This window comes from Arachis ipaensis, chromosome B02 (genome assembly GCF_000816755.2).
Source record: "Arachis ipaensis cultivar K30076 chromosome B02, Araip1.1, whole genome shotgun sequence".
In the NCBI taxonomy this organism is placed as follows: Eukaryota; Viridiplantae; Streptophyta; class Magnoliopsida; order Fabales; family Fabaceae; genus Arachis; species Arachis ipaensis.
The window spans coordinates 23,279,251-23,292,295 of NC_029786.2; the positions used below are offsets into that span (position 1 = coordinate 23,279,251).

The window sequence follows — 13,045 nt, forward strand, 5'->3', positions numbered from 1 at the left end:
ATATATGATACTGACCACGAGTTGCAGAATAGGATGCTGGAGAACACACAACTACATGAAACATTAGTTTTCAAGTTACAACAATTGCTACACCGGTATAATCCTTTTCTCCATGTGTTTCGCCAGCTTGCACAACGGTCAGCTCTACATGAGTGTAGTTTGGTCATTAGAGAGTGACCTGCTAATTAGCCACAATATAGTCTTCCAACTGCGTCGTAGGTAGCAGCTATAATTGTTGGTGATGACGTTGAAACAATGATTCGTGGGCGAGATATTAAGGTGCAAACTCATGCTGGTAGCCTACGAAGGATTCAGGAATTCGTTAGCTATTACGATCCACTACAATATCCTCTTCTTTTTCCATTTGGAACTTATGGATGGGATATCAATACCCGAAGTCAAAGTGGCGGCAAAGTATCATGCCAAACATATAATAGCTATATGCTCCAGGTACAAATTCCCATTTCCTACGCAGTATAGACTTCAATAAAATTCTGCCAAAAAATTGTTCAATGTATCTAATCTTTTTTGCAAATTCTTAAAAATTTGTAGATCCGCCCCGATGATCATTCCACCGTATTGCAAGCAGGGCGACTACTACAACAATATGTTGTTGATAACTATGTGAAAATTGAAACCAGAAAGTTAAGATGGGTTCGAACTAGACAGAAGAAATTACGGGCTGAATTATACCAAGGCTTACAAGATGCTTTGCACACAGTTGTTCTTCTCAAATTCAACGCAGCTTCATCTTCTTCACCATCATCACCAATCCAGCTCGTTCTTCCCCTCTCCGCCAGCAACCAAACCCAATCAAAGCAAAATAATGTGACTTCAATGAGATTATGAGACAATGTAAGTCAACTTGAGTCCTTCTATTCCATGAATGATTTGGTCATGATAATACATTAATACACACTAATCCCTACTCTTAACTTTATGGAGTTAAACTAGTCTTATAGATCTAAAATAAACTAGTTAGAAATTAGAAGAATGGCATATTGCAATAACCCGTTTCCTCTTCTGCATTATCATCTTCTTCTTCCATTGCCGCATGTGCAATGACTCATCATCAACAACAACCCTTCAAACCCTTAAGCCCATCCTCCCAAACACAAGCCCAAGCCAGGCCCATCTCATCTATCAACAGCAACAATCTCTGCATTCCCTGAACAATCTGATGTCAAAGGTTGCCCTTTGACACTCTCAGATGAACTCTTTGACGGTATAAAGAATGCTTGTGGAGGCGGTGGTGGTGGTGGTTCTGACATGGAGCTCCACCGCACACGGTGCTGCCCTATTCTTGCATCATGGTTATACTCTTGCATCATGGTTCTGACATGGTTCGGCCATGGGTCAGTGGACAGAGGAGAAGGTAAAAGAGGAGAGGAAGAAGAAAGGAGAAAGGGTTGCGGCGGTGGGTTGAGAAATTAAAAAGAGCATGTCGAACACCGAAGCCGAGCACCGCAAAGAGGAGGAGGCTCCCGCCGGCGAGGACGAGGACACCGGAGCTCAGGTAGCTCCGATTGTCAGACTCGAAGAGGTCGCCGTCTCCACTGGCGAATATGCTCAAGATCTGCGCCAATCATTTGATTCTACCTTCGATGAGTGTGCAGGAGCACTCCGGGAACGAGAAATTATATGTTTGGCATGCCAGAGACTTCGCCGATGGTGAATTAAAAGATGAGCTTTTCTGCTTGGTGGCGGAAAGAGAGAGAGAAGAAGAATTGGGGTTGTGGTTGGGAGCGGGGGATGAGAGGGTTGAGAGGGAAGAAACTGAAGAGATGCAGGGTTTGGGTTTGGGTTTGGGCTCGGGTGGGGGGAGGGTGAGGGGTTGTTTTGTTTTTTTTAATATTATTTTTATTAATTATAAAGGGTAATTTGGTCAAAATAATAAAATTGAAGTAGTAAAGGATGATTTTATAACGTTTTGTAACGTTGAGGATGATTTTAATAACAAAAAAAGGTCGGGGACGATTTTGATTTTCACCCCAGACCTTAGGGACGATTTCAGTACTTAACCCTTATTAAAACTAATAATATTTCTCTATATATTTGTCTTCAGAAAATGTTGGAAGAAAAAGAACAAAATTACCATCGTCGTTCATTGGTAGCCGTCGCGACATGACCCAACGATATGAAGATGGAATGGCGATTGTTCTTAAAGAGGGCAAGCCAGATATTTTTCTCACAATGACATGCAATTCATCTTGGACTGAAATAACTTCAGAACTCAACCCAGTTCAAACTCCACAAGATCGTCCAGATCTAACAACAAAAATTTTTCGAGCCAAATTTGAACAGTTGAAAGAGGATGTAATTACTAAGGGTGTCTTGGGAAAGGTGAAGAGCTATATTTATGTCACTGAGTTTCAAAAAAGAGGGTTGCCACATGTACATATGTTGTTAATCTTAGAGAACAATGACAAGTTAATTGACCCAGAGCATTATGATAGTTTGGTACGTGCAGAGATACCATCTAAAGAAGTAGAACCACACCTACATGATGCAGTGATAAAACATATGATTCATGGTCCTTGCGGAACACTTGATCAATCTTCGCTCTGTATGAAAAATGGCCAATGCAAACGAAACTACCCAAAAGAGTTCACAGCAGAAACACGAAGAGGTGACGACTTATATCCGCAATATAGGTGACTATTCGACACTCCAGTACCGATTAACCAAAATGTCACAGTTGACAATAGATGGGTAGTTCCGTACAACCCTTGGCTACTACTAAAGTATGATTGCCATACTAATGTTGAGATATATAGTAGCATAAAGAGTATAAAGTATCTCTACAAATATTGCTACAAGGGTCCAGACCGAGTTGCAATGGAAGTTCACAACGGTTCTAATGTTGACAAGGTCCAACAGTTTGTTGATGCAAGATGGATCGCTGCTCCAGAGGCATGTTGGAGAATATTTAAATTTAACCTTTATCGAATGTATCCATCAGTGGAAAGGTTACAAATTCATTTGCCAAATCAACATCAAGTGAGCTTCTATGATCACCAAACCATTCCTGAAATACTTAATGATGATTATTTCTCTAGAACAATGCTCACTGAGTTCTTTGCCCTAAATCGTGAGGAGGACCAACAATCTAGGCATCTTCTGTACAGGAAAATTCCAGAGTATTACACTTGGCACAACAAGGAAAAGGAATGGCGTCGGCGCAAGACACAGAGAAGATCAATCGGTCGAATTTATACTGTATCACCTTCAGAAGGAGAAAAATTCTATTTGCGTATTCTATTATCTAATGTCAGAGGACCAATCAGTTGGGATGACTTGCTAACAGTGAATGGGGTCCAATATTCGTTCTTCAAGCAATCTGCTCAACACCGAAGATTGTTAGAGAGTGACAGTAGCATCCATGCGTGTTTGGTTGAGGCTTCTGTTTTACGATTACCATGTGCTTTACGAAGGTTGTTTGCAACCATCTTAATATTTTGTGAGCCTACAGATGTAAGAAGCTTATGGGATGAATTTTTTTCATATATGGTGGATGATTATCCGTCAGCCAGCACCACAACAGCATTAGTGTTCACAAATCGGCTACTCAGGGATATAAATGATATACTCCTTCAGCACGGAAAACAGATTACCCAATACGATTTGCCAGCTCTAACTCATGAAAATGACAATAACAACTCAATACCCAGAGTTATCCAAGAAGAACTGTCTGTCGAAGTACCTCGGGAAGACCTGTGTTCCGTAGCAAGATTGAACAATGACCAATCTAAAGCTTTCAAGTGCATTATGAATACAATTGATCGAAGAGAAAGTGGTGTTCTTTGTTGATGGGCCAGGAGGATCAGGCAAAATATTTCTTTACAGAGCTATAATTGCAGAATTGAGAAATAAGGGTGATATTGTCTTGGTAACTGCATCATCAGGAATAGCCGCAACATTATTGCCTGGGGGTCGAACAGCTCATTCTAGGTTTAAGATCCCAATTAATGCAGAACCATCATCCATTTGCAACATAAGCAAACAATCAGATCTTGCAAAGCTGATTAGACAAACAACGGCAATCTTCTGGGATGAAGCACCTATGGCAAATAAAGAATTGGTGCAATCATTAGACCACACTCTGAGAGATATATTAGCAAACGGTATGCCATTTGGAGGAAAAGTGATGGTGATGGAAGGAGATTTTCGCCAAGTACTGCCTGTGGTACCGAAAGGTAGTAAGTCACAAATGATTTCAGCTTCTATAGTTAAGTCTCATTTATGGGCTTCCACTAAAATTCTCCATTTGCGACAAAATATGCGATCTTCTAATGATCATGTTTTTGCTAAGTATCTTATGCACATTGGTGATGGAATTGAGCCCACCATACATGAAGACTTTGTACGGATACAAGCAAATATGGCAATTCCGTGGAAGGGTGAAACATCGTTACACAAGTTAATAGAAGAAATATTTTCAAACTTACAATCTCATGGGTGGGACGCTTCTTACATGGTAGAAAGGGCAATATTGACGCCAAAAAATCATGATGTGCAACAGCTTAATGATATAATTATCAACCAGTTTCCAGGAGAAGAACGAAATTTAGTCTCATTTGATGAGGTAGAAGGAGATGCTAATAATTTATATCAACAAGAATACATTAACTCAGTTTCTACAGGCGGGTTGCCACCTCATGTGTTGAAGGTAAAAAGAGGTGCACCTTTGATGTTATTGAGAAACATAGACCCTAAGGCCGGCTTATGCAATGGTACAAGGTTACTATATCGTGGAACTTTTCAAAACATGTTGGACGTAGAAATTTTAACCGGTCATTACTGTGGAAGAAGAGCTTTCTTGCCTCGGATAAAACACAAAACAACAGAAAATTCAGGACTGCCTTTTATACTTATCCGGAAGCAATTTCCTGTAAGGTTGAGTTTTGCAATAACAATAAACAAATCACAAGGACAGACCATTCCTAAAGTAGGGATCTACCTCCCTAAACATGTATTTAGCCATAGCCAATTATATGTTGCTCTGTCTCGAAGTATTTCTCAGTCAACTACAAAAATTTTAGTCAAAGAAGGAAAAATAGATGGAACAAGTGGAGAATTTACCAGAAATGTAGTTTTCAAAGAAATATTGTTACCTTCCCCACAGGTAATTTATGTTCTTAGTAAGTGTGTGTAGTTACTTCTTGGTACAATTCAGTCTACATATAATTTTAATCTTTAAATCTTTTTCATTGATATAGATATCTTTGTATACAAACTTCAATTTATTGAGGACTAACGACTTATATTTTTTTAATAGACAATTTGATTTCAAAGGAGCTCATCAATATATGCTAGGAGATAAAGACAACGACCTTAAACATTTGTTTTACGCAACAGGTACGTACTAATTATCATTAATATACTAGAAATATATTAACAAATATCAATTACAGGAAGAAGGATTCCAAAATCTCTGGAGTGCATGGAAAGATGAGCAAGCACTTGTATCATGCTCATTATTTTGAGCTTCAACTCTACCATCTTCCACTATAGCATAGAGGGAGTAATATCCAAGTCAGAAAAATTATCATTAGGCTGAACCATTGGCTTCTCCGCATTATCAATATCCTTCAATATTTGGTCTTCAACAAAGACAACATCTCTACTCCGAATCACCTTCTTGCTAACAGGATCATAAAACCTGTAACCAAACTCATCCATGCCATCGCCAATAAAAATACATTGCCTAGTCTTTACATCAAGCTTAGATCTCTCATCTTTGGGAATATGAACAAAAACTTTACATCCAAAGACTCTTAAATGATCATAAGAAATATCTTTACCTGACCATACCTTCTCTGACACTTCAAATTGCAAGGAAAAACATGGTGTCCAGTTCAAGACATGAACAACAGTTCTCAAAGCTTCACCCCAAAAAGATTTTACCAATACAGACTGTGACAATAAGCACCTAACTCTTTCAACCAATGTTTTGTTCATCATTTCAGCCAAGCCATTCAACTAAGGAGTCTTTGGAGGAGTCTTCTGATGTCTTATACCATGCTCTTTACAATAAGCATAAAATGGACCTGAGTACTCACCACCATTGTCAGTACGAATGCATTTCAATTTTTTCCCAGTTTCTCTTTCAACAGAAGCTTGAAATTGCTTGAACACATTCAAAACTTGATCTTTGGTCTTCAAAGTGTAAACCCATAGTTTTCTAGAATGATCATCAATAAAGGTTACAAAATAGATAGACCCTCCAAGTGTTCTTGTCTTCATCGGCCCACATACATCAGAATGCACCAAGTCAAGTATCTCCGGCTTCCTTGAAGGTGGATGACTCTTGAAAGAAACCTTGTTTTGTTTCCCAGCAAAGCAGTGGTTGCACTTTTGTAAAGAAACTTTACAAACAGATAAAAGATTCCTCTTGGATAACATACTCATGCCCTTCTCACTCATATGACATAATCTCTTATGCCATAAATCAGTTTCATCAACAAACTCAGTAGTATTAACAACCATAGGACCCTTGGTGAGCTTCCAACTACCACGAGAGAATGAGCTATCCAAATCTTCATCACACAACTTACCAATAGAAAGTAAGTTCAACCGAATATCTGGAACATACTTCACATGCTTCAAAGTCAACTTGGTACCGTTGGAGGTTTCTAAGCAAACTTGTCCAACACCGGCACATTTTGCAACACCTTGATGAGCCATTTTCACATCACCAAAATCATCAGGAGTATAAGATGTAAACAGATCCCTCCTAGATGTAACATGAATAGAAGCACCACTATCAATCAACCAACTAGTGCTATTATCAACAAGGTTAACAGATTCAAACTCCTCAACAACAAGAAAATCATCATGAGTTATATTAACCTTGTCTTCCTTGCTACCATCATCTTTATTTGTGCTCTTGTCTTTACTTGCCTTGGCTTTCTCCTTCTTTAGCTACCAACAAAATTTCTTCACATGTCCTTTTTGACCACAATGATGACACTCAATATTTTTATACTTTTCTTGAGACTTGCTTCTGCTTTGATCTCTACTTTCAGAACCTCGACTTTTGTTTCTCCTCCTAGCTCAGAAACAAGAACATCTGAATGTGTAGTCGATGTACCTTGTGACTTTCTTCTCATTTCTTCATTTAAAACACTGCTCTTGGCAAGATCCATAGAGATTACACCATCAGGAACAGAATTGGACAATGACATTCTGAGAATTTCTCACGAGTCTGGTAAGGAGCCAAGAAGTAATAATCCTTGAACCTATTAATTAAACTTGATACCCATGGAAGATAACTGATTCATAATTCCTTGGAAGTTATTCAAGTGATCTGTCATTGATGTCTCATCTGTATATTTCAAAGCCAACAACTGCTTGATCAAAAACATCTTTTTATTCCCAGTTTTCCGAGCATACAACTGTTCAAACTTAATCCAAAGGGTCCGAGCATGTGCCTCTCCAATAATATAGTTCAACACATTATCGTCAACCCACTGTCTAATATATCCACAAACTTGTCTATGCAACAAAGTCGAATCATCATCAGATTTATCATTAGGCTCCTCTGTACCAAAAACTGGTTGATGAAAATTTTTGACATAGAGCAAATCTTTCATCTTTGACTTTCACAAATCATAATTAGGACCATTAAGAGTGATCATCCTACTAGTATTAGCTTCCATTGTTCACATAATCACAATTCCAGAAAAATACCAACAAGCTTTGATGCCAGTATGAAAGAGTCTAGCAGCGGAAACAACGCAAATATCAAATACAAGAACAATATAGAAGCACTCACAACACAATATGGTATCAACTATAATAAGCAAATATAGCAAGTAAAGCAATAACAAGAACACACCGAGATTTTAACGTGGAAAACCCCCTCAATGTGAGAGGTAAAAACCACGGGTCGTCCAGACCAATGAAATAGCTCCACTATAATCAAATGAGGTACAAAAGAGTCTCAAACAAAGCACAAAAATGTGCATATAGCCAGCCAAAATATCAAAACACTAAAGCTTACAAATGAGAAGCAAGAAGATGAAAAATACCCCAAAATAGAGCTGTTGCTTGAAGCCTATTTCTCCCTCTGCAGAATTTCAGTTAAAATCTTCACCATTCAGAATGAAGAACAAGATGCAAAAAATCTGCAGTCCAAATTTCACATCGATCTAACGGTGAAATAATGAGAAACTGCTGTTCAAAGATTGCTGCTCTGTGTAAAAACGAGAAACCTATTTTCTCTCTTGCGAAGCCAATTTTTCTTACTGCAAATCTCCAATCAACATCTCCACCGACCATAATGAAGAACAAGATGATAGGAGCACGTAGTTCAAATTTCAAGCCGATTCAACGGTGAACGAATGAGAAACTGGCATTTGAAATTTACTGCTTTGCATAAAAACGGAAATTCTCTATTTTTCCTCTTCTCTCTCACTTTGTGGCTACACTCTCTCACTCTCAAAAGATCTCCAAAAATCTGATTCGGGAAGAGACACTAGAGTACAAGAATACACCCCCAAAAAGTTGGGCTTGGGCCTCACAAAGGAGAGAAAAAACCCAATAAATCCCCCATTTAAGGAGGTGTTATTCATGTCAAGTTGCAACAATTTTCAGTCTTTAATGGCTGCTATGGCAAGGAGCATTCTCACAGTGGTGAGTTTAGCCATAGGAGAGAAAGTGTCATTGAAATCAATTCCTACTTGTTTTGTGTTACCCTTAGCCACTAATTCCTACTTGTTTTCTTTTCACCTTATACACCCATCTGCGACTGATGCAATTCTTTCCTTTTGGGAGCTCTACCACCTCCCATGTTTTATTATTTTTCGTTGCTTGCAATTTTTTAGCCATAGCTTGCTGCCATTGAGGATATTTGGCAGTTTGGTGATAAAAATGTGGCTCATAAAACTCAGGGACTTGTAAAAAAATTTTCGATACGGTCATACGGAGTGCCTTAACTTGGTATAAGAGCAGTAGTTGACCATTGCGAAAGGTGAAGTAACATTGTTGCATTGATGATATGACAAATAAGCTGGTTGTCGGTGAAGTTTAGTGCTCCTTCTAATTTTTTGTTCTTGGTTCTGAAGTTGGTGATCTTGCTGGATAAGAGATGGATGAGGCTTCTGCAATAAGGTTGAGTTATCTAAAGGAGCAAGGTAGGGTCTAGGGAGTACATAGTCAACAAAAGAATCAGATTCTTGAAGCTCCTTATTATCAGACTTCAAGGAAAACTTTAGTTCATGAAAAACCACATCCCTTGAAATAAAAAATTTCTTAGACTTAATGTCATACAATTTGTATCCTTTGTAGCCTTTTGGATAACCCACGAACACAGCCGGTGTAGCGCATGCAATGAATTTGTTTCTAGATGAAGACAAAGTTGAAGCATAAGCAAGGGATTCGAACACTTTCAAATCTGTGTAGGATATATCCTTTTTGAAAAGGATTTTGTAAGGTGACTGCCAATTCAATAGTGAGGAGGGGGTTCCGTTAATAAGGAACGTCACTGTGGTTACGCGATCCCTCCAAAATCTTATTGAAATTCCATATTGATAAAATAAACTCCTTGCCATATTGAGGAGGTGTTGATGTTTTCTCTCGACCACTGAGTTCTGCCGAGGCCTTTCCACACAACTAAACTGATGAAGAGTAGTTCCTCTCATTTGTAAAAATTTAGTGAGTGGGAGTTCTGGTGCATTTTTCGATCTCAACTTAATATTGCAGCCATATTGAGTTTGAACCATGGCAAAAGAATCTTTTATAATTGTTGTTGCCTCAGATTTTGATTTCATCAAGTGTATCCATGTGTAACGACTGTGATCGTCCACTAACGTTAGAAAATATCTTTCTCCCAAGTAGGTGGGGATCTTATAGGGATCCTAGGTGTCATAATGAACAAGAGTAAAACGATTTGCTTCTTGATTATTGTTTGATATGAAGGAAAGTCTCTTTTGCTTGGATAAAGGACATATCTCACAAAACAGATCAACATTAGTAACTAAAAAAGTAGGCAAATGTTTCAAAACAAAAATTGACAAGTGACCTAATCTGTTGTGTCATATTTTGGTATCAATTGGATTACAAATATCAGCTCCATCTAAAATATTGTTAGATGAGACTTTATTAGGTGTAGACTTTTCATCAAAAGAGCCTTTATTCAAAAATTCTGAATTCTTTGAGTACACATATAGACCGTATATCAATTCAACTTTTCCAATCATATTGGAGTTCAGGTGAACCTGAATAATAAAATCAGAATCAACCACCGGGTTGTAACACTCTTTATTAATTTATTTGTAAATTATGATAGAGTAAAATTAACAAAATACTTATTATTTCTGTTCCATATTGTTTTACAATAGCTAGATATTCTTAAAATGTTAGTGAAAATATGTATTTTAAATTTTAATTTTAAATTTTTTATTATTTTTTATTTTTATTTATATAGGACCAGGTTAACCGATTCAACCAGTGATCCAGTAATCCAGTAACTTGACCGGTTCGATCATCGATTCGATTCTAACAACTATATAGTGGCTAGCATTATTCTAAGTCTTTTTATTTAATGTGGTTGAACTTAATTCATAAAAAGACTTAGATATATAGTATTACTCTATATATAAATAGCTTTTCATAATTAAAAAAATTTTGATATGCATTATTATTACATATTTTAAATGCTTTAGAAGTTTAAACNAAATTATATTTTTTATAAAAGGGTATTTTTTAGTTAAAAAGAAAGAAAAAATTGTAAGGCATTTTAAAAGTTTATCCACACCCATCTTGAACACCCATGTCTCGGCCACACTACCTGCCACATTACTCACAGGCATCTTAATTTCTACCCGCAAATTCGTCATAAAAATATGGTGAATGGTATTGTAAGAAACTACAGATTACTTAAAAAATCATATATATATATATATATGCAGAAAAATTATAAATATAATAAACTATAAAATCTAATCTATATAAACAATTTTTTAGTCATAAGACATTTAATTAATGCAACAAATACAATAATAAATTTAGCAAATAAACATAACATTAAATTCAAGTCATAACTCATAAGTCATAACTCAAATAATGTGAAATTATGGCACGCAGCAAGAAAAATAACACTTATATAACCAAATAAGAGCCCCCACACTTGTATAACCAAACAAGATATACCTTTGTAACTTTGCGAATTCTAAGTGCACCCTCAAACAAACTTACAAAGGCTCTCCGGACCAACGATAAAGGCATTGGCCAAATGTTCAGAAAAGTTACAAAAATGACAACATAGTGCGGTAGAAATCTGAAATCGCACTAACATGCACAACAACTCAAATTTCTCAACAACAGAGGGAACATTAGAAGTAAGCACAATCTCCATAAGCTTCAGCAATCTCTTGCTACAAGGTTGGACAAACAATAATGAGAATAATGCCAGAAAAATTTTCTAGTAAAAAAAATGAAGACCCTGGACACTAGAATTTTCCTACAGAAATTCATTGCTTATTTTATAAATTATTTATACACTATTTACACATTCTGTTAAAAAGTCAATAGAGGGGTAGACTATGAAAGTATACAATCAATGATTAATATTCATATTTGTTTGTCGGATTAAATAAATTTTTGGTCCCTACGAAACACCTCTTATGTTTTGGTCCTAAAATTTTTCTTCTGCTTTTAGTCGAGTAAAATTAAAGTTATCTATTTTAGTCCTAGTTTGTTCTGTTAAGTGCTGAACTGGCAAGTTAAATGCTGATGTGGCAAGACATATCACATCAGCAAGCAAACTAATTGTAGGTACTTAAATAACCAACTTTGAAATTTTACTAAATGAAAACCAAAAGAATTATAAGGACAAGAGGAAAAAAAGACAGGCATTTGACTAAAATCGTTTTAAGTCTCGTTTTTCATAGTAACATCAAAAGATAATATAACAGATACGCAGTAGAATCAGAATTCATCATTCAAACCTCTACTTGGTTTTTACAGGGAGCATAAAATATGAATTCCACAGACAGCATTGCTACGGTTATCAACATGTCCTCTAAGCAGTTATACTGACTAAATAAGATAAGAGCTTTAGAATAAATAGGGTCCAAGGACAACCGAGCCATTTGATGCCCAACAGGATCAGAGAGCTAACAGTCATCTGTTAGAGCACCTAGTGAAAATAGCTGTTCCAATGATTTAATAATCGTTGTCCTGTTCAAACATGAAAGGGAACAAGCTTTTAATAATGTTTTGCATAGTATATTAGCATATAGAAACAGTAATATATATATATCCCTTACCCTGAAAGAGGCTACTTCAGTTCAATAGTACAATACATCATACAGCTTACAAGAGATCAAAATAAATTTCAAAAGCTCACTAACAAGGGATGCTAGAAGAATAATTCACTAATATATTATCAAAGAGATCAGAAATTACATCTAGTCAAACAGAAATTTTTATTTACCTCATATATGTTTCCAAATATTTACCTCATATATAATGTGCATCACAGTGCAAACAACCATATATATTATTCTCAGGTTGTACTATGATAATAAGTGAAATGAACTATTAAAACTCATTTTTACTACCTTAGAAAGTGGTTGTGGTTGATGTTATATTGAAGAGAATAGAATCATTTGGGTCCATTTGGATTCAGAAAGTTATTGTTTTCTTCCAAAATTAATCACAAAACTCCACCTTCTTTCTTTATTTATCAAAAGCTAAAATATTGAGGTAATGTGCATCTTGATTCCTGAAATTGGTTGAATGGGTCAATTTGATCCCCCCAGCTTTTCAAAATGACCAACTATGTGTCCCACTTTTAGAAACAGCAAAACTTTCGTCTCACATCCGTTAGGGTAATGCTGAAGTGAACATTCAAATGCCACCCCCGTAATATAATGATTTTTTTTAATGTGTAACACTTCTTAAGAAAGGGAGAATTTTACCATTGTGCCATCAAAAACCATATGTTAAAAATAAAAAGGATTCACCATAGACATATCTAAAAAAAATGCTACGACAAATAATTATCAGCAAAAATGGAGCACATAAAGACTGATAAATA

The 13,045-nt window shown here is 36.4% G+C and overlaps 2 pseudogenes; one reads left to right on the forward strand and one right to left on the reverse strand.

Moving 5' to 3' along the window:
* On the forward strand, positions 1,442-5,369 carry LOC107627042 (annotated as a pseudogene).
* The window catches only part of LOC107627043, a 13,654-nt pseudogene continuing 7,853 nt past the window's right edge, over positions 7,245-13,045 (reverse strand).